The sequence below is a fragment of the Chroicocephalus ridibundus genome, chromosome 3, assembly GCF_963924245.1.
Source record: "Chroicocephalus ridibundus chromosome 3, bChrRid1.1, whole genome shotgun sequence".
Lineage (NCBI taxonomy): Eukaryota > Metazoa > Chordata > Aves > Charadriiformes > Laridae > Chroicocephalus > Chroicocephalus ridibundus.
This window is the reverse complement of record NC_086286.1, coordinates 52,781,850-52,804,293: the sequence shown is the minus strand read 5'-3', so window position 1 is coordinate 52,804,293 and position 22,444 is coordinate 52,781,850. Positions and strand designations below refer to the sequence as shown.

At 39.9% G+C, this 22,444-nt stretch overlaps 1 long non-coding RNA gene across 1 annotated transcript in view; it reads right to left on the bottom strand.

The window, feature by feature from the left end:
- Window positions 1-8,703: 8,703 nt before the first annotated feature.
- Window positions 8,704-22,444, bottom strand: part of LOC134513859 (uncharacterized) — a 115,920-nt gene continuing 102,179 nt past the window's right edge. Inside the window, exons 8-10 of the long non-coding RNA XR_010070526.1 lie at window positions 17,929-17,992; window positions 13,525-14,101; window positions 8,704-9,077 (exon numbers count right to left, since the gene is read on the bottom strand). This is a non-coding gene — a long non-coding RNA (uncharacterized LOC134513859). The remainder of the gene's footprint in view (window positions 9,078-13,524; window positions 14,102-17,928; window positions 17,993-22,444) is intronic.

Genomic DNA, 22,444 nt, shown 5'->3' with positions numbered 1-22,444 from the left:
ATTCAGCAGAGGGCAACGAACAAAATTTGGAAGATAACTGTGTGCTTTTCACCCCTTCTATGCAGGCTTTAACAGAACATTTTGCTGGAAGAATAAAGGAAGAATGTCCCTCTTTCCAGCTCACAGGTTTCCCCATAACATTTTGACAGAGATCCTAACCGAGCTGGAGATGCTCGGGGTTCTGAGGAGCGAAGTGAATAATTCAGCATTCAGCATGGTTTGTGCTGAGAGACTTCTCTGAACCTCTTGCAACACATGAACAAAGTTACATAGAAAGAAGCAACTTTCTGATAAGCTACAATAGGGTGAAAAAACCCCCACTGAATCCCAAAGGCTTAGAAAGGAAACTGTTCTGTGATCTTAACTGAAGTAGACTGTGACTGATATCACTGTAACACAGATAAAATGTCATAGAATGGTTTATTGCTTACTATTTTACTGTTTTCATTCATGAGGAAACATTGCAAAAAAAAAAAAATCTTGTGGAATAATATTATTACATGGCATGTGAAATAAATGCTCCTTCTTCCTTTACATAGGAGTCTATTTCTGGTGAAAAAGACACTGTCAGTGCTTATTACTGAATATAACCTGGAAACAATCAATAGAGCCTGAAAAACACACTACGAAGACCTGCATGTTTACCAGGACACCGACTAGGTCTTACTGAACCTGTAAAAGTGCCCACCTGTTATAGGAAACCTTTCAATAGGGTCTATTTTAGCATTATTCACTCTCATTGATGAATCACTAGTTCTGTAAAAATAAAGAAACGAGAAAACACATCAATGTGCGACCTGTATACTTACTGCGAGTAAAGTGCTCTAATGTTATCTTTCTTAACAGATTGTACAGCACATCTACTTTTAATATTTCTAATAGATTCACATCTACAAACTGAACTCCCTGAGGAGCAGGGGAGCGATGTCCTTTTCCCCCTTCAGCTGTTTTCTCCCCTCAGCTGTAATAGTTTCTTCCTCTCACAAATGCAAATGACAGGAATCTCAAGAATCCCATTGTTTCTTGTTACTATACTGGAGATGAAAATTTAAAACCGTCATAAGAGTACAGATACAGTCTTCACATTTTCATTTCCCCAAACCCACAGGACATCAGAGAATTAAACCATCTGAATTCATATATACTCACGGTCTACTTAAAATAAGACACTACAGAGACACAGTATCTCTCTGATGTGGCCCTGCTGGTCCTACGTTCTTAGCTATTATTAGATGTTTTCCTCTTAACTCAGTTTCTAGGAATATTATAAATTATATATCCTCATCTAACTGAGTAGGAAATGGGACTGTGAACCAATGCACAGTGAAAAAAGATAATGTCTCTCTGGATCTGGGACCATAGAAAGAGCATCAAGAGCAAGGTGCAACCATAGATATATTAAAGAAGAATGGGTCATTTCATTATAGGCTGTCATTTGATATAACCACCACTACAGCTTGCCCAGCTCTTGGATATCAGCTCGAGGTTGGTAGCGCATAACACACCATGCCGTATTTCTTTATGTTCAGCTTTAGTGAACAGCTGGCAGCATGATGTATTTGTGTACTTCTGGCATTACCTCAGCACTTCCCAAATTTGGCATCATCTCTCCCTTCTTGTGTACCATTTTTACCCCATAGGAAACTTAAACTTGCTTCTAAGACCTTGCAGATGGATGAAGCCACAAGAACTTCACGACATGCATTTTCTGAATGAATATCTCTGCTCTCACCTACCTTAAGAACCCTATCAAAAAGGGATTTATGGCACTGGCTCTGTCCACAGTTCTTCCTCTCTCCTATTATATGCTTTTCATTATTATATAGCACTACAGTTTTGCTATAGCCATCCCTTTGATTGTGCAGAAACTTTACCACAAAAGTGCTATTAAAGAGAGTGTGATAACTTTCATATAACCTTTGCAGAGCCTCTGCCTTTGAAGAATTTTCATTAATATTGTACATATGCTGCAACTCTACCTATAATCCTTCCTATATAAAGCTTTCCTCTCCTTTCCACAAATGCATGCTTATAGTAATCTGTAATAATGGTGAGCATTTGCAATTACATACGTACTGTGTTTTTATTTTAAATGCAACTGCAAAGCCAGCTGTGGAAGGCTGACTCTATTTAACCTGCACTATTAATAACACAAGTCAGAAAAGATATTCCAGTGGCACCCTTAAAGTCAACTGTAAAGGCACCAGTAAGTTTAAGAAGGTGAAGTTTTTCCATGAAGACTACATTACAGTAAAGAATGAAAAAAATGAAAGGGTTACCTAATGCTCCACTATGCTTTTCCTAGTCACTTGTGTTAGGATTGTATAAAACACTCAAGATTTCGCAATGCAAACATATATCTAAGATCTGGTCTTTTTCTAAATGATATCTAAATTAGCAGAGATTACACATCTCTATAGCTGTGTCCTTATCACAAGAAGGCAGAAAAGGATCCAAAAGGACCTGTGAGTGGGCACTCACCGGTTAACAAATTGCTTTTAACACGTTGCTTGTGTGCTCCACTAGTCTCGAAATTTTCAGTCTTGTATTTACAACTAACCAGGCATATATGTGTTCTTCCAAGCCGTTCATTTGTAAGCCCTTTCCTGAACTTGTTGAAGCAAGAACACCGTGCACAAACCTTTTGTTGCCTGAAAAAAAGGAACTCTTTTTGAAGAGGAAACACACCAAATAGAACAAACCCTTGTCAGCCCCAAGGTCAAGTTATCTCAGTGAGTAACAGTAAAGAGCAGAGACTCTTTCTGTATCTTCTCACCCAGACCGGCCATCCTCCTACAAACAGTCCCACCAAAGCATCGGCTTTGTGGCAGTCGCATGCATCTATATAGGAACACCAATTATTTTCAATACCATTTTCTGAAATACGTGCTGTAAGGGGGGGAAGCAAAGTGTACCTGTGTTACTCCAAAGGATAACGTTTCTTTTTAACATTCAGGAAGATGCAGCAATAGGCCCTGTGTGGAGTACTTAGTGTATCAAATCGCAGACTAATTGTCAGCTGCACCACGCAATTTACTTTAAGTGAATGCATCAGTATGTAATTGTATGAATGCATATTGACAAATGACTGATTCTTTGTAGTCCCGCTGAATAGCAAAGACTGTCATAACAAATTGCTGCTGTTCAGGAACAGGTATCTAGAAAAAGCTGACGCAGAGAACACTTGTGACTGTTGCCCAGTACTTTGCACAATAGGAGCAAAACGCTATTGTTTCCTTAACATTCATAGTTCTGCCATCCATCACTAGGAATTCCTTTGCCGTTCACATAAACATAATGAGCCTCTCCATCGGAATTTCAGTAGTATTTAAAAGCAGCATCCATTAGTGTCTGCTTATTGTAAAACATTTGTTTATGCACAGTTGTACTACTGAGATATAGCTGTGCTGCCCGTGTACCATGTCGCATTGCAACCTCCTAACTCCACAGTAGCTGTGATTTTCTGGAGGAAAAGTGACCTCTAAAGGGACACACCAAAATTCCTTGATTTTGCTAAGGAAAAATGTGAAGTAATCTTCATCACTTTCAAACAAATGTCATATTTCAATTAAGGAAACATTGTTGATAGTCTGTACTTTTTATGAAATTGAACAAGGATGATGTTTCATTCCTTTCTATCCGGAAGAATGATGAGCTGGGTTTGACTCAGATCAGTTTAAAAGGTCATATCTTTGTTTTCTTGATACAATACAAATAGGTAGTTATAAAAAAATGTAACATTTATCCCCCTTGTTGTCAGTCATAAGTGATAAATAACATAAGGGGTTACCAAAGAAATCACAGAAACCCAGCTCATTCACTGAGTTCCTGTAACAGCCGCTTTAATTATATTAAAGATCAATTCCAATATTGAGAAGTGTGCTGTGTAATTTCATACTGGTACTGCTGGCTTCACTGCTTCGTAAACTTAATGCTGATTTTAGATTAGCCATTATACCTGTGTACATTCACATCAGTCAGAGTATTCAGTCTCTTGCTTTCAATTTTGCCAAAGAACTGTTCTCCTACTTCCAACAGATGCCTGCTTTAAAAAGACAAAATTCCCCTCTGTGCCAACTATTGTGTTGACAGGAAAGTTAAAATACAGTAGATGACAACGGGTCTGAGTCTGACAGAAAACATGGATGTCTGTGCAGTATTTGCACCCTCTTGGACACAAGAGGATGAGACAAAGCCTGGTTGTCACCTGTTCACAAGCAGTCCACGTGGAAGCTTTGGCCCGCTGAGAATCACAAGTCTGTGGTAAGGAGAGAGCTCATTTAAAAGCAGTAGCCTTAAGTGCACACATGTACTCACATATAAACTCATCCGCACTCCTTATTAGAAGCCACTTCTTCGGGCATTTTCCCAACTAAAAATAGAGAAATTAAATCAGCCTGCTGCCCTTTTCTCTTGTCATATCAGGAACACAGACAGATCCTTCGTACCAGGTAAAATATTGCCAGTAGCCCAGTTTAAGTACAACCCCTGAAAGCGTGTCTTATCTTGGTACTGGTTCATATCAATGTCTGCAGGAGTGTTACTCTCTCGGGCCTCTCTGTTGCTTTTCTTGAGCCCATTGGCAACACTCATATCAGGCCTCCCTTTCCTCTGCTTTTTTACTCTTTCTCCCAGTAACCCCCCAGGTAACTACGATGGATGCATTTGCAAGGCTTCTGTATAAACTAGCTCCCATGCGTGCTTGGTTAATGACTTCCCAGTTTATTACTGGAATTAAAAGCTCAATTTCTTTCACTTAAAGTGCCCTCTTCACATTCTCAGGTGAAGGAAATCTTTTTCCTATTCAGATTCCTTCCTAATTAGAGTTCAGACTTCTCCCAAGTCTTCACTCTTGTTTTCCCAGACTCCAGCTCCCCAACAGACATTCTCTAACTTCATGAGTCTTTCACTGCCCCTAAAATCATCTCTAGTTGGCAATTTTCTGTTTCTCCCTCCAGTCCTTCCTCAAGCAGAGGCATATGCTTAAATATTTGAGGAAAATAGCTCTGATAAATGGAACCTTTGCAAGTCCCAAGATGTTAAGTCATATTTTATGTCCAACAGTAAGCATTACTACCTTAGAAATATATGCGCGCCCCCTCCCACTAAAATAAATTCTCTAAATTACATACTATTTTCTTGCAGAACTTAAAAGTAGCACATCAAAGCTTTCTTAAACTGCTATTCCTAAGTGTAAATATGTTTCAAGAGATTTCTCCTAATTGTCCTTAAAATAAAAACTACATTATCGCTGACTTCAACAAATACATTGTACAACTGACGTGTTCACAGAAACAGAAGTCATGCACGCTTGCAATAAATAGTTGCTTACAGAAAGGTATATGCCAAACCCATAGAAGGGTCACAGTGAAATTTGATTTGCCTTCCCTTTTTGAGCTCTTCTGTCATTTAATCATGAAGGAAAAAGAATAGGATACAATTTTAAAAGGTCAATTACTCATGAGCAAATGGTTGATGACAGTCCACAGAAATAGCCTAGAAACACCCCATAGGCTGAAATGTGCTTTATTAAGTTTCTGAGTGCTTCCAAGCAAAAACTGCGTTCAAAATACATTCCGATGATTTACAAGCAGCAGGAGTTAAATTGGACAATTACATATTCACTACTAATTAACTCACTTGTTAATTGGTGTTTATTTGCTATTCCATATTCTTCAGACATGTGCTAATGTGTGCATATGGCAAGGTTGTGACATCATGAAACAAGCATGCATATAACTGTGACAGTCAAGCATTTAAGGCTCGGATAAGAGAAAAGCGTTGTATTAAAGACATTATTTCTTTTTTTCTCCAGCTCAGGTTATGATCCTTTTCCTTCACCTGCTAACATGCACACAATCTTCCTTTGTAGCATCATTAAAGCTATTTGGTAGTCTAACTTAACGCATTTGGATTTCTTTTTAATGTTAGTCTCATTCTTAAAAATGTCTTGAATTTGGAATGCTTGATTTGAGAATAATTAGAGTGTCTCTGTAATATATGTTTATTTGAAATAATTCATACATTCTCCTTAAACACTATTTTAACATGGCTTTTGTCTAACAATGTGTATTCTTGTAAGACTAAATATTTCCTACAGTTAGACAGAAAACACCGCAAACTACTATATCTAGTATTTTCACATCAAAGTAGCAGGAATAAGCTATTTTTCATTTAAATGAAATTTTTCTAGACAAATCAGAAAACATATTTTGACTCTTCTTGGCCCCTCTGGGGCAGTGTAATACAGTCACAGAGTACTTGCCATCTGGGTTTCCACCAATTCTGCATCATGTGGTTAGCTCATCCAACAGGTTTACTTTTTCTCCTTTCTGCCCCACCACAGCCAGACACCTGCCTGAACACATATCCTTGCATGCCTGCCACCCATCACGCTTCTCCCAGCTTCTATCTATCCAGAAGCAAATTTGTATACTCACATGCAATTTAATTTTCCCTCTAGCCAGCCCTCACGTTTGAGTACAAAGTTGCTCCAATATCACATGGAAGTTGGTTTGTCCTTATAGACTGCTACATGGTTATAGTTTTTTTCCAGCAAGACTGAAGCCAGACATTTCAAAACTGTCTTTCTAGCAAGCATGAGGCCATAGGCCAATGTTATATTTCAGGCATCATCAGGCTCCTATATCTTTCTAGATAAAAAGGAAGGGAGAAGTAATTCCTTCCTCTCTCTGGTGAGAGTGGGGAATATTTGTCCCCTATTTGAAATACCAGGATGGAAGCTGCTCTCCAAATGTCATTGTCTCATAATGATGAATGTGGCTCGTCAGCCATTTGGAAGGAAGGTATTTATACAGAAGTGTGGGGTATATATATATTATAGATTAATATATTTATAATATATTTTAATATATAAATACATTATATATATTTATATATGTATTTCATATATCCCCCAGTATCAATACAGGCTGGGGTATGAAGGGTTGAGAGTAGCCCTGCCAAGAAGGAGTTGAGGGTACTGGTGGATAAAAAATTGGACGTTAGCTGACAATGTGCGCTCACAGGCCAGAAAGCCAACCCCATCCTGGGCTGTGTCAAAAAAAGCACAGCCAGCAGCTCAGGGGAGGTGACTCTGCCCCTCTGCTCCTCTCTGGTGAGACCCCTCCAGGGCCTGTTGCAGTAGGATAAGGGGTACTGGCTTCAAACTAAAAGGGACGATTTAGACTAGATATAAGGATGATTTTTTTTTTTTTAAATGAGGGTGGTGAAGCACTGGCACAGGTTGCCCCACCCCTAGAAACATTCAAGATCAGGTTGGATGGGGCTCTGATCTAGCTGAAGCTGTCCCTGCTCCTTGCAGAGAAGGACTAGAAGGCTGGACTAGGTCCCTTCCAACCCAAACTATCCTATGATTCTATGGTTTCCTCTGGGTACTGAAATTTATAGTGATGATGCGCTCGTCAGTCAGTTGTCACCCACATCCTCTGTGTCCTTAACCCAACCAGTACTGCCACTGACCTCAGGAACACCCCTAGTTACCTTAGTACTCACAGGGAAAGAGTTTGATGTCTTCAAAAAAATTTTAGGATGACAAGCATTTTCACTTTAATATTGGCAAACCACTGAAGCTTCTGAAATGATTTTGGGGGCGTGGGTTTCTTTTGTGAAGAACTGGAAAGAAACCATCCAAAATGTCTTAGTGACGTGAGAGACCTTGAAACCTGGATTTCCCCAGTCCCATTTAAGGGCCAACTGGCTGGTTTCTCTCCAAGGAGAAAGTTTAGCAAATCCAGGATTAATTCTTTCCCAACACGGTTGTCACAAAAACTAGTATCTTCCTGAAAATAAATTGTTTTAATACATCTTTACTTTACGACTAGAAGGATTTTTCCAAAAAGGTTTCCCCACCCAATTCTGTTATTAACCTCGTTCCGTTGCTGGCACTTGTCATTTGTTGGTCCCCTTGCTCTAACACCCAGCAGATAACTTTATTTGAAAACATTGGAAAACCTAAGTGCATCATTATACTTGTGAGTCGTATATCATTATTTAACCCCATCGCACAAGCAGTGATTGCTAACATTTAAATATTTTCTAAATTAAGGATACTGTCTGCAGGCTTATTTTTCACAAGCAATGCTAATGCTAGAAAGTAAATAAATAAATAAATCCTACAACATTAAGGGAGAGAGAAGAAATGTTTAAAGATTTATTCCAAAAAGCTTAAAATTATTTGGCCTGCAGGACCTGTTTTAATATGAAAAACACTTCTGCACAGATATATGCATATTTTTTCCTACGTGCAGAAAAGTAGCACAATCTTCAAGAGGCATACAGCATCTGATTTTCAATACCTACAGCCTCTTTTACTTAAGAATAAAATAAAAGCTACTCAAAGCCCTGGGTCACATCTTCAGTTAGCCATTTCCCATGCAACTTGTGAGGCAAAAAGGAATTGCATGGGCCTAATCCAAACCCTTTGAAGTAAATTTTTTGAGTTGTAACAGACCTTAAATCAGGTTTTTGTTTGTTTAGAGTACTTTTCTCCTCTTCTTTATTTTTTTTTTTTTTAAATAAACCTCTTTAAAGCCAGTTCACAATACTGGAATTATCCTGAACAGGTAAGAAACCTCTTTTTGTTAACAAATGCTACTTTTTTTCCACTATTGTATAAGATATTAATATTTTGCACGAAATACCAAAGATGAAATACAGCTGAAAAGAAATTGCTGAAGATTTTTGCATTCTAAAACCCAGACTTGCGCTTTCCATGACTAATGCTGTTGTAAAGCTCCGATGTCTGGAGGTCCAACATATTGAAGGAAAAAGTTCTAGAATTTATAATAAGCATGACATATTCAAAAGTTAGAGCAGAGAACTTCGCTTCAGGACTCATGAAGACTTTATTGCCATCAGTGATTCACTCTATGACAGGGAGCAATTAACATCTCTGCTGCAGCCTACTTTGCTGGTAAAACAAACTGTAATAACTTACCTGTGCTGGGAATTTGAGCAGGTGGGAGCTGCAGCTTAATGGTTTTTACAATTTATAAAAATACACCTGGTCTCTAAACATGCAGTCCTTTTTCCACATCTCATAAATTAATATATACCTAGAATTAAAAAAATTAAAAAGTGTCACCAGCCCTGCAAAAACTCTCACACTTAGACTTCAAGATGCTTAAGAAAGACGTAAAGAGGCCAGAGATCTTCAATGTGGTGCTCTGAACATCAGCAAGGTCGACCTAAGTAAGAAAATGCTTACGGGGATGCTGTCATACCCACTCCACAGCCTCAGGCAGAGGAGTCTGAGGCTGCCAGCGTGACAACCACAGCTCAACTTTGACACCAGATTTGTGCAGTACTTCAAGATCCACACTTGGAAAGGGGAGCTGTGTATCTACAACACCAGCACTAAAAGTACGCGAGGTACCTCAGCTGTCCTGTCTTGGTAAATCCAGGTCCCTTTAGCCTTAGAATTATGTAGTGTGGCAGTCGCTATGGAAACTAGTTTTATTTTATTTTTTTTAAATACTTTTGTCAATAAGCACATGCAGTATATTGCATGTCTCAGCTGCCAGAATAACTTATGCCCTCTTTGCTTCAACATGAATACCCGTATTTATGCAGAAATGGAAAAGCTGGTTATTTCTTATATGACTGACTGTGCTCCTTTTGGCATAATGTGCTCTTATGAATAGTCAGATGAAAACAACCCACTTACTTTCACAATAATAAATTAGCCTGTGTGACTCAGAGAGGAAGTAAGAGGGGAAAAGGGGAGCAAGAATTAAAGTTTTGTGTGGTTCTGCTGAAATTCAAGCCACATAATCCCCACACACCCATGCATATAAAAAGGAGGCTCTGGAGAGGTAGAGGTTATATAGAAAAGAAAATTTTAAGACCTGACTGGCCTTTGGTTATGTAAAGAAATGAAGATTGAGCAGCTGCGCTGACATTTCGTTTCTGGATAGCAGAGGATGGTAGTGACTCATTCCTCATTGCTATGCCAGCGTACCTTTTCTACACAAGTTTTCATTAAGGTTAAAAACAAATGAGAAGGCAACGCTTTTCGGCTTGCATCAATGTGTTGCTGACAAGTAGCGTGAGTAAGTGACCTGCCACAGCGGGCCAAGCCGAAGTATTCTCATTTGGACAGCTCAGGAGCAAGCATTTCTCATGTGAAATTCAGAAAGGGCATGCTATATAGAAATGAAATTAGGTTTTACTCTTGCACTGCAAAAGTCCATAGAGCCCACATTCACAGCTCTTCATGTTATATAAAAGAAAGCCTGAATTACCACGCACAATGGAATATAAATGGCAAATATAAGAAACTAATACAGTATATGATGAATTAAGTGTGGAGATAAAAACAGACACAGCATAATCAGTACCTGCCTCTGGTAGCGATAAAATTTGATCAAGAAAGAAAAGGTCTGCATGCGGAATATTAGTCAGAGCTCAAAGGGGAATATTAGTCAGAAACTAAAACTTCCTTAGCAAAGTATTTATGTACGGCACAGAAAAGCTATACAGGGTTAGCCAGGACACTGTGCTAAGCTTCAAGTCCTGCAGTTAGCACCTTTTCAAGTAACACCTCATGTTAATTCTTTCTCAGGAAAGACATCAGTGCCCTCGGACACACAGGTAACACCGATCTTTCTAAGAGCTGTTTTGGGCTTCTCTCAAACTCCCATCCACACCCTGCTTCAGAGGGAGCAGGCAGACACAAAGCCTCTCCCAGAAAGCTCAGCTAAACACCACGCGTGCGATAAGAGCTCTTCCCCGTGCTTTGGACACTACCCCAGAAGGTGCTCCCCTGAGCCTCACACCTATCTTAACCTGAGCCCTGGCCTCTTGCCTAGGAGAAGCCAGAGATATCCCATCCTCAGTGAAACTCACCCCATACAAGCCACATCTGTTAAGTGCAAAAACAGCTGACCTGTTTTTGGGAAAGACACCTTCCTGCACACTTCCAGTCTCACTTAAGTGAATGTAGCACCTGTGAGAGTTAGATCACCGACCAAGCAGGAAAACATGGGTAGTGACAGCACCACTTTTTTTCTGTGGAGTACTTCCACGTCCATCAGCCAGGGATGTTGGCATTTGACCTTCTAGTTGGTGGGGTTGAAGAGTTTTTGTACAGGCTGTTCCAGAAGCAGGATATTGCTTCTGTTTCACTCATTAGCAGCAGCAAAATCACATGACAGCAGAATTCAGAGCACTGTTGGTGTTTTACCTTTTTTCTAACAATAAAAAACATTGCCCCTTTCATTGCTTTGCATATGCTCCCGAGTCCTGATTTAGAAGGTTATCTCCAGACACAGGAGTTTCTATGCTTATTATATCTGGCTTTGTCTTCTAATGAATGCACTTGTAATGGTGGGTCTTACAACACAGGCATCTGTCCTTGAAGGAAAGAGACAAATAGAGAACAATTTTATTTTTTTTTTTTCCCACATAGCCCTCTGAACGGTTTTTATCTAGTAACAACTTACAGTAAAACACTGGGTAGTTAACAAGGACTAGATTTGAGCTAGTTATGTATGAAAGCCAAAGGCGTCATTCTTGTGTTACCTATCTGTGAGCCGTCTAACTCAAAAATGCAATATGAACAGAACCTCTTAACAGAAGAACAGCTCTTCACTACTGGGCAAAAACTTGTATTATAAAATCATGCTACTTTAGAAAGGTTCATCTTAGCTGACTAATTGGTTGTCGTAAAAAACATATCTGATAGGTCAAATTCTATTCTCAGCTACACAAACATAAGTAAGCCTCCAGTGACTTACGTGGCAGTCTATAGCAGAATTTGACCAATCACATAAAAGCTTCACTCTTCTTGAGGAAGCAAATGGGAGCAAGCTGAAAAACAGGTAGGATCTGATTTCCCAAAATCAGCTTGTTGGCTGCAGTCTGCACAATGGGATGACAGGGAACAAATGGATTAGGGCTGAAAATCCATTGCATTTAAGTGCGCACAAACAGGCATCTTTCACTGGAGTGCCAGTTCTCTAAAAAGTGGGGTTATTTATGTTCATTCCTGTACATCAACATTAATGCATTTTGGTTTGTGTCAGGTTAGCCTAACATACCTCAGGCTTGGATCTCATACATCTGAGGTTGTGGAGTTGGAAGGTTCTTAACTGTGCAGATCCTTGTGCACAAATCCACAATTAGTGCATTCACAGTGATAACTAATTGCCTGTAATCATAGCCCCAAATCACCACGTTGCCCATCTGTTTCCTTTCTACCTTGTGACAGAGCTGATAGACTTACAGATGGAGAAGAAAAAAGTAACAGAGCTTCATCTTCTTCCCAAACACTTTATCACAGTGCAGCGCAGAGAAAGTCATGTTTGGAGGCAAGAATCTTAACAGCGCTCTCCACAAGCAACTGAGTCTGCATTTTTCTTGTTCAAAAGTGACCCAAACATGTCCCTTCTATGGGCATTGCTGTTCAAAGTGCAGTTTCCATTTCACTGTACTGGCAGCACTTCTCTTTACATGCTGCATAAAGATAACGGTGAAGGAACCACAGTGAGGAAACACTGTTGTACGTGGGGCAGAGGGAGGGAGGCAGGAATGTGAAGGCAAGGATAAAAAGGAAAATTCAAAGAAAACAAGTTTCCCACTACTGGAAGGGCCAAGGACAGAGGAAATGACTGTTTTTCTCTTACGTGTTGTGTGAGGAATATGGATCCTGTGGCAGTTGGTGGTCTGAAGTTTTTAAGTGTGTTACAGAAAACTATGATCTCTGGTATAAGGCAGAATGACTGTTTCACAGCTGTTACATTGATTATAGTGGACTGCAATCAGCCAGTCCCTTCCAGTCCTCAGTACTGCAATCCACACATGCTCAGCTCACCTTGAACTCTTCTCTGATGGATATCTAATTCATATTTCACCTCTCTCATGGGGAGTGTTTCTCTACTTGCTCTTATCAGAGCTAGCATTTAAGTTTCCCTGCCCATAAAAAAAAAACATAAAAGAAAATTCACTGTCCAAAGGCTCTCTCCCAGCCAGGAAGAGAGCCACGCAGCTAAAAAAAAGAGAAAAAATCATGCACAAGCTGCAGACACTAGTGGGTACACACACACCTCTGCACACTCTATAAAGTCTGTATTTATATATGCACAGTCTTTCTCAATCTACTCTGATGGTACTTACCTCGTCCTGTCAGAGAGCACCTCCCAGGCCTGCTGGCTCAGAAGCAGCCATGGGATGCTCAGCGGATGCTGCATCTGGTACACTAGATGTATGCCTTCAGACCTGACTCAAACATTTAGTTAGTCAAGATGACACATACTACAAATGTGTCTAACCCTGTCAATCAGCATCTATCCTAGCAGTGTACATGCTGTAACCAAGTTTCTTTACCCTAAAGCATTTCCCATAAACAAGCAGCGAAGCGTCTAACTGGAGCAATTCTTACTAGGAAGTAAAACATCCTCTTTGACACATGGATGCCCTGTGCTCTGCTCCCAACACAGACTCTTTCACCACTCCTTTTTCTTCCGTTCACCCCAGACCCATCTCCACCACCAGCCAATTCACCTGCATCTCAGACTGGCTTATGTGTCTGCTCTCCTCCATAAAACATCTTCTTTCCAGGAAGAACACAGCAGATAAGATCACTGTCTGGCTATAGAGGGAGTTTCTGATTGACACCTGCTGTGTCTTTATAGTGTCATCCATGAAAACGATGGTCAAAGCAAAGAGGAGGAGTCTCAATACAGGGTTCATGGTGAGAAAGTCTGTCTGCCCACTACACCGTCATCACAGGCCGGGGTCAGACCAAGGTCCAGCAGGTCCCTAACTCAGGGCTGTCTGGCATCATGGTGCTCCTAGGATGGTGGTATGAACCTGCCACTTCTGTGCACGGTTATTTGCAAAACAGGCCCTTCGTGGCCTCTTCTGTTTAATGACAGTATTGTGCAGTAGGGCAAAATGTTAGAGACAGGCAGAGTGCCACTTGACCCAGTACTGGAGCAGGATACTCTTCATATAGAAAGTTCAAAATAAATTGACCTTATATTCATCCCTTGTACTGGATGCCAGACGCTGGTTTCTCTTCAGTGCTTCAGTAATTTCTGGATGAGGATTATTTCTTAGAGATGGAGGAGGAGAAGAGCTGAAAAGAGAAGAGCATTATTAGTGTTGTTAGTACCTGTTCCAAGACCCCTTTCTCCCTCCACCTTTGTTTATTCCAACCCCTACTCTGTTCTTCCTTTCCTTTGCCTTGCTTTTTTCAAGAGTAAACCAAGCCATCTTTGGGTCCTGCTAGTGTGCTTGGATCCAGAAATCCAGAACAAGGACAAAAGGAGGCACACTATACCCCATAAAGCATTCAGGAAGCTAAAGGTGCGTATATGAGTTTCCCAGCCCTATGTGTGTTGCCAGGTACAGGTGAATCTAGGAGATGAGCAAGAGCTACTGAGCCTACAGAGCACAAGTGTCCCCTGTGATGATTAGGATGGCCTTAGCTCAGATGTTCAGGAAATGCCTAAAAGGTTTCCCTAAAGCAGATGCTTGAAGCATCATCACGACAGGGGCCCCCAGGGGTGACCCAACAGAGAAACATAAACACATTGAAAGTCAACGGGGTATGGCGATCTTGAGGCAAGCCTAATAGCATGAACCAGCTTTGCTGCCATGTTATAATGTTATTTTCATTCTCAGAGTCTCTCCAAGATCTTTTTCTCAACCCATGCTTATGGCATGTCAGGCTGCTGACAGATGCTGTGCTCTCTTTCCCATGGGATGCCTTAGAAAACCGAGTGACCGATATCCACAGGCAATCTAATTTCTCCCGTATTTATACCGAGTTGCCTAACTCAGGCTAAGGGTCCTTTTTTTTAACTCTCAGAAAAGAAGAGGAACTTAGTTACTCAAAACAGAGGCATTTCATGCAGTACCAGGTGTAAAAAGCTGCTTCAAGAGAAAGAGCTCTGAGAGTTTTTCAGAAAGAAGTTGTTACAACTTTAACACTGAATTCCCCAGCTGGAAGTGATACTGCTGTGAGACATTACTTTAATGTGCTTTCTTAGTCTCTGCTACATTGCCTGCTTCGTGTTTATAAATTAATAAGTAAGTTGGTACAGAACACAGTTCACCTATGGGCTACAAACAGGTAAAATCCAGAAGCTAAAATTTAAATTACAGTAAAATTAGGCACTATAAATTCTTTAGAAGAATTTGACTGAAAGCTCTCCTACAGATATTTTTGTTCACTTAGAAAAATAAAGGCAGACAATACAAACCAGGAATTTATTAATAATCTAAACCAACAATTCGCATTATAAAAAAAATCAATAAAATATAAGCTATGCATACTTTACTTTAAAACAGTAACTTTATGATCATTCGGAAAACAGGCAAAGACAGACTATAGCATCAATAAATCCTATTCTCAGCAGCTGAGCAACCCTTACTTTTGTGAGGCTTTGCTCTTGGGGAAAGTCCCAGCAAACTTAAACATTTAAGTAAGAGGCATTTAGCTAGTACCACTGTTTACCAAAATTGAGTGTTTTGCCATTAATCAGCTAAGATAGGATTAATCTCATTTACTTTTAGAATCCCAGTGTTCACAAGTAACATAGTCATGAAGAGAAATGGGTGCTTTCAAGACTCAGATATAGTCTGATATAGCCTTCAAGACTCAAGACTCAGTCTTTTATATACAAGACTTTTGCTTTAGGATGAGAGGAATCAAGCACTAGAAGTACTTATTTATCTCTGCTAACCACAGAGGGAGCCTAGGATGTCTGATTTGGATGCAAATATCTCAAATATAGAAATCTGCATGGGGTCATGTTAATCATATTTCCACTGACCAACAATTAATATAGTTGTAGAGAAGTAACTATCTCAGATCTTTGCCTTCGTTTTTTTCCAGTGTCATATGAGAAACCACACTCCCTCTCCCGTTTAGTTCCTTTGTCGTATCTTCCGTGTTGTGAAATTTCTGGTAGTCCTCTTAACTGCATGCCTTCATGTTCTTTTCAATTCAGCTATTATTTCATAAAAGACATTTAATATTTTTAGGGCAAACCACAGAAAGCAAGAGCACATCTACTAGTTCTGTCATCAAGAAAGAAACATTTCCCTGGAAGCATTCAACCTAATTCAGAGATACTGTAAGATTATCAAATGCTCTGAATCAAACTATCTTGGCATCTTAATGAAGAAACAGAAGATGGGAATGTTTGTACTTGACTGTACTTGTATTGCACTATCAACTCTGAAAAGAAAACAGACCTCATCAGCGTCATCATATTGAGAAAAGTGACCAGTTCATTCAAAGGTAAAGAGGACTAGAAGCCGGAAATTTGTTGGCATCAGTCCAATTACACACATTATTAGGAAAGTCATCCAAGTCTTGGAAAAGCGGTGATAAAGAGATAGGCTCAAGTAATCTTCTCTGAGCTATTTCTACTCCTAGGGGGGAAAAAAGGTAGAAAATGCTTGAGAAGATTGTTAGGTTCACAGGAAGTATGAAGAAAACTGTCTGGATTTCATGGAGGAGCAGGCTGCATTCCCCTGGAAGAAAAAGCCATACTAAGGAAATGGCCTGTACCACATAGGTAAGGTAAATTTGTTTGTTAGAAACTAGCTGGAAGATTCAAAAGTTCTGAAAACTATACTCAGCAAATAATTCATACAACTTAAATCCAATATATTCCAAACATTTTGAAGTAATGTGGCAAAGAAAATGAAAATAATAAAAATTTCTCTTACCATCACTAGAAATCCAGATAGTAAGCATAAATAATTGAAAATTGTTGTTGATGAGAAGAAATTCAATACAATTGGCATTATTGAATCCTGGTGGGACAATTTTAATGCCTCAAATGCTAAAATCACAGCCTATAACCTGTTTGGGAAAGGCTATGTAAGAAAAAGAGGTTGGGAGAGCGCTCATTTTAGAAGGCAATTACCTGCTTTAGAGTTATTGATAACTCAGAACAGCAGGACCTTGAACATACATGGATCAATGAGTTCACTAACAAAACCCAAGAGGGGGGTTCTGATAAGGGATTGTTGCAGAACACCAATTCAAACTAGAGAGCAGGATGAACTAATCCTTAAATACTTGTCAGTGATGTGGTGAAAGAGATATCTTTTTGAAGGCTTCATCTTGGCAGATGCATGCTGCAGGTTTCAATCAGCTAGTAACAGTAAATCATCATTAGAGCTTCTGATATAACGCTTATCTCTATTCTAAAACCAAAGCATGCTCTACCTAACACGAGGCAACTATTTTATAACAAAGCAGATGACTGAATCATTAGACTGAAAGTTGGCAGTTATCTGAAGATCAATGGTAGCAATCCAATTATGTTCAACATGGGCAAAGAGAGGACAGTCTCAAAGGGCTCTGTAGATAGGCAGACAGATAGACAGGCAGTACTTCCAAAGTATTAATTTCTGAAAGCTGAGGAAAAGCATAAACAAAAGGGAGCTCCAACAACACAAGTGAAAATCTAAGCTCCTGAAAAATAATTAGTCAAAAGCTTCACTTCTACTGATAAAGAAAACTTAACCAAAAACTTGGGACACCAGATGTATGAAAAGATACCTAATAAATATATAGCAAATGACATAACTCAATACCAGTTGGTATAAATCACGCTAGCCTGTGCTGGACACATGAGAGACCAGTGGGTCTTGCACATTGGCTAGTGGGGGGACCAGGAGGTTCAAGCCAGCTGCTGAAGAGACCCCTCTGTGTATGTGTGTGTGTGGCAAGGGGAGGACAGCGAATGGTGTGAACAATTACTGGACAGGCTGTCTGATCCCAGCTGCTGGAGATCTCTAGCTTGTACTCATGTCTGCATACATGTGTAGTTTTTTTTCCAGTAAGGGGCTTTCACCCCAACCAGCTGAGGGGGAACAGGACATGTGTGTGTTTCCCATTTGGAACATGTGTGCAATATCCTCCCAGCTGGCCCCAGGCACCTGGAGCTGCGACAGCATCACCTCTGTTGGACGAACGGATTTGGCAGCTCCCCGCAGTCTGTGCCTGTTGAAAACAAAAAGAAACACCACAAATAGGTCATTGGCCATTAGAAATCTGAAGTGTCAAAATATTCTTGTTCTGTATTTTCAACAAAGGAGACTGAAGCAGTACTCTGCAAGATACTGGTCACCAAGAGGAGTGCTAAAAAGTACATACTGAAAAAATTGAATAAAAAAGAAAATAACTAAATTTCTTCATGTTACTTTCTGCCTGCTAAAATATGTACAAGACTCATCAAAAGAGCCTACTGTTCCCTGTGTTATTTTTTTTTTGTTTGTGGAGGGGGTTGTGGTGGTTTTGTGTTTTGCTAAAACATCACAATTTCTGAGTGCTTTGAACACCACAAAGTTGGAAGAACATTGCTTATCAATGTTCAAAATGAAAACCATTCAGCAGTGATGAGTTGGGTAGACTGGTTAGGCAGACGACAAACCCCAAGCAAAATTACAGGAAAAAAAAGAAAAAGGATCAACTGATACACAATTAGGATAGAGCAATAAAGAACTTATGACAATAAAAATCACTTTATAGAAAATCACACCAAAGAAACCTGATTTCCTCCCTTCAGGGGTATTTTTTGGTCAGTAACAGCAGGTGGAGGCACCAAGATTCTTGGGGGGTTTTTTTGTAGCATTTCCTGTAGAACTATAGAACATTCTGATTCAAATTGACACTGTAGAATACGGCATGCGTTACAGAATCATAGAATTGTTTTGGTTGGAAAAGATCTTTAAGATTATCGAGTCCAACTGTTAACCTAGCACTGCCAAATCCACCACTAAATCATGTCCCCAAGCACCACATCTACACATTTTTTTGAATACCTCCAGGGATGGTAACTCTACCACTTCTCTGGGCAGCCCACTCCAATGCTTGACAACCCTTTCAGTGAAGAAGCTTTTCCTAATATCCAGTCGAAACCTTCCCTAGCGCAACTTCAGGCTGACTTCCTCTTGTCCTGTCACCTGTTACTTGGTAGAATAGACCGACCCCCCTCATATTCAGGAGCAGTTGACCAACATCCCCAGGTCCTTTTCTGGCAGGCAGTTTTCCAGACACTCTTCTCCAAGCCTGCAGCATTGCATGGGGTTGCTCCAACCCAAGTGCAGGAGCCAGTGCTTGGTTTTGTTGAACCTCATAGCATTGGCCTCAGCCCATCGATCCAGCTTGTCCAGATCCCTCTGTAGAGCCTTCCTACCCTCAAGAAGATCAACACTCCCACCCAACCTGGTGTTGTCCGCAAACTTACTGAGGGTGCACTCGATCCCCTCAAGATCATTGATAAAGATATTAAACAGAACTGTTAGATGAGCTAAGAGCTAGGTCAGGCTAAGAAGTAATTGTCAGATGGCGAATATTTGCTGATGGGAGTTTTTTCAAAGGAGTCTTGCTATGACTAACAATAGGTCTGACCCTATTCCACATTGTCATTAATGAACTAGAATAAAAATAAAATCAGTGACACTCGATTAAATCTTCATTTAAGACAAAGATTGGTGGAATGGTTAATAGCAATCACAAGAGGACTTGTGATTACTCAAACAAAATGTGCTTAAATATATCCAACCACAAAATAATGTGGCTAAAAGGAAGACTGCATATGCCGCCCATAGGGTGGTGGGGATCAGCATGAAGGAAAGATGTCACTCCAAAATGGCTTTTGCAGGGATAACTGATAAGAAATTCAATACATGCTCCCTGGGCAATATTGTAGGAAAATGGGCTATTATAATCTCTGTACATGTAAGCAGCAGATGTAGGACTGATATTTTTATGCTGCCAACAGTTTTAGTGGCCAAATTTTGAGAAGGACATTAGAAAACAGAAGAAGGTGAAAAAAAGGTCACAAAAAATTGATTTTGAGAGAGGAAGAAAATGTGTTCAAATGAAAAACTTTAAAAGCTCGAGCTGTCTAGCTTTTGAGAGGGCAGGCTGAAAGTGACTTGACTGCAGTATCTAAATACTTTCAAAGCGAGAAAATAGGAAGTGCTAAAGTGTTCATTAATCTAACAAAGACAGATATAAGAAGAACCAAAGCTAGAAATGAAGCCAAATATGAAATCATGCACCAATTTGTAATTGCAAGAGCTATTAGACACTGGGAAAAATATTAGGGAAAGTCCATCTTCATCTCTTGATGTCTTCAGATCATGAGTAGATGCCTTTGTGGAACACATTGCTAGGACAGAGAAGTTATTTTTCAAATCATGTGTTCAGCTAACAGCCAGACTGGGAGTCAGATCCATAGCAAATTTCTATTTGGCCCATGGTTCTTTGGCTTGGACAGAAGCCTTCCTATCCTTGCTTTTATTCTCCCATTTCTCCAATGGCAGCTCTGCTTTGTTTCTGCAGGAGGGAGATTTCTGCCACCTCGTGCTGCCCGAGGAGGGTGCCAGTTGATTAGCCACTGTGTGCGGGGAAGCAGAGATCCTGTGCTGCTGTCAGGAGGAAGAAGAGGCTTGAAACCTGCTCTAGCCCTGTGGTTACTAAGATCAGACCTCCTTGCTTTACCCCTAGTAAGTTATTGAACTTTGAATCATCAGAAGTACAGAAAGCCGCTCATTGCATCAAGGTACAAAGTGGTTCATCTATCATAACTATTTTAGTCCATGCCTAAGTTGATGTATAAAATCAAGCCTGATAAACTAGTCTTCCTACTATAGTAAAGGTGGACACCTCCTTTATCAAAGAAAAAAAATAATCTAACCATCTTTGGAAGACTCTTGGAAAGAGATTGTCCACCTAGCTTAGATGCCTACAGCTAGGCAGAAGTGAACCACCTCTGGAGAGAAGCCTCCATTTCTCTCTATTGACTAGACAGAGTGTTTAGACTTGAATGTTAGACAGGTCATTAATCAGGCCTCTGAAATGTGTAGGCACAAGTTAGATCCGGATCAGGTACATGAAGTCTCTTTTGCAGGTTGGATCATCTAACAAGTTCTTCTGCCATTAAAACCTAAGACTCTGAATACCATTCAAGTGAGGCAAGGCTTATAGGGAGAAGTATCGTATTTTACTAAACCAAGTGATGTATCACATCTATATATCATCACTAATACTACTACTGGAAGGATTAAGAGCAGGGGGAGAGCTGGGACTCACAAGCAGAGAAATACGGTGTTTGATCACAGAGATACCCGACAGGCTACAGGAAGGGAAAAAAAAATAGACTTCAGGGAATTTAGAAGAGCAGTTGAGCTTTTTCAGGCAATTTGGTTTAAATCCTCATATTTCTTTAATCTTTCACAAACCGGAAAACAGAACTTGGGAAGTCAGCTACTGGTACCTGACTCCCAGTCACTTACCCAGGATAAGCTGCAGCCACAAGGGCAGAGCACGGGCATATGCTTCCCTCCAAAATCCCTCCTTCCCTGAACACCACCAGAAATGTGGGCAGGAAGTCCTGTGGCCTGAACGGTGCATATATTACAGTCACAGATTTACCTATGCAATAAATTGTTTCCCTTGAAGTGTGTCTAACACTTAGTAAGATATTGAGCATTTTTCATTGATGAAACAACTATTGTCTTGAGATTTGTCCAAAAGTAAGTTTTTTTTTAGAGACATCAGTCTGTACCTTTGATTTATAACCAGCTTTGGTTTTGTTTGGTTTTGCTTTGGGGAGTTTTGGGCATGTGGAGGTCAGCAGAGGGAGGAAGAAAAGACTTCTTACGCCAAATTTGGGGATTTGGGTTTTACTTTGGGGAAAGACATTGAAGAGTAAAAAAACCTGAAAAACATGTAACTATTCTTTTTTTTTATATCAAAACACTGTAAAATTCAGGTATGTTTATACTTTCTCCATAAACTAACATTTGTTTGCAACTTGGTGACAAACTTTTGTTCACAAACATTTTTGAGGAAGGACGGATTTTCAACAAAACCCCATAACATCATGAAAGCCAGGGCTTCCGTGCATGAGCAACAGGATTTGCTTCCTACTACTTGCCTTCCACAATTTAGACATGCCATCAAAAACCACGTGACACAAAACAATCTAGTTATTGAAGAGCTCAATGGATCACAGACAATCTATAGTCTGACTATTTTTTAATCCAAACTATCCAACAAGCATTTATGAATAATGTACATGCTCCTGTGCTCAGAAATTGTTCACAAATGATTTGTGAACAGAAAAGAGAGCTAAATCTGCAATGCATATTTTTTGCAATAACCCATTCAATCAGAATTACTTCAGGAAAGATTGTTCAGCATTAGCTAGTCATCATACCATGTACTTTTAGGGAACATATTAGATCTGTAAGTGGTCCATCAAAAAAATGATAATTCAGCACTATAAAGTAATTTGAGGACATGCTTTTAAATATATGGTGTTTAGGAAGGTATCTAAACACCCTCACAATTCTAAAACACGCTTCATTGTCCAAAGAGTGCTGAGATTTAAGCTGGCTCATAAGTGTTAAGCAATCAATTCCTATAGACACAGCTTCAAAA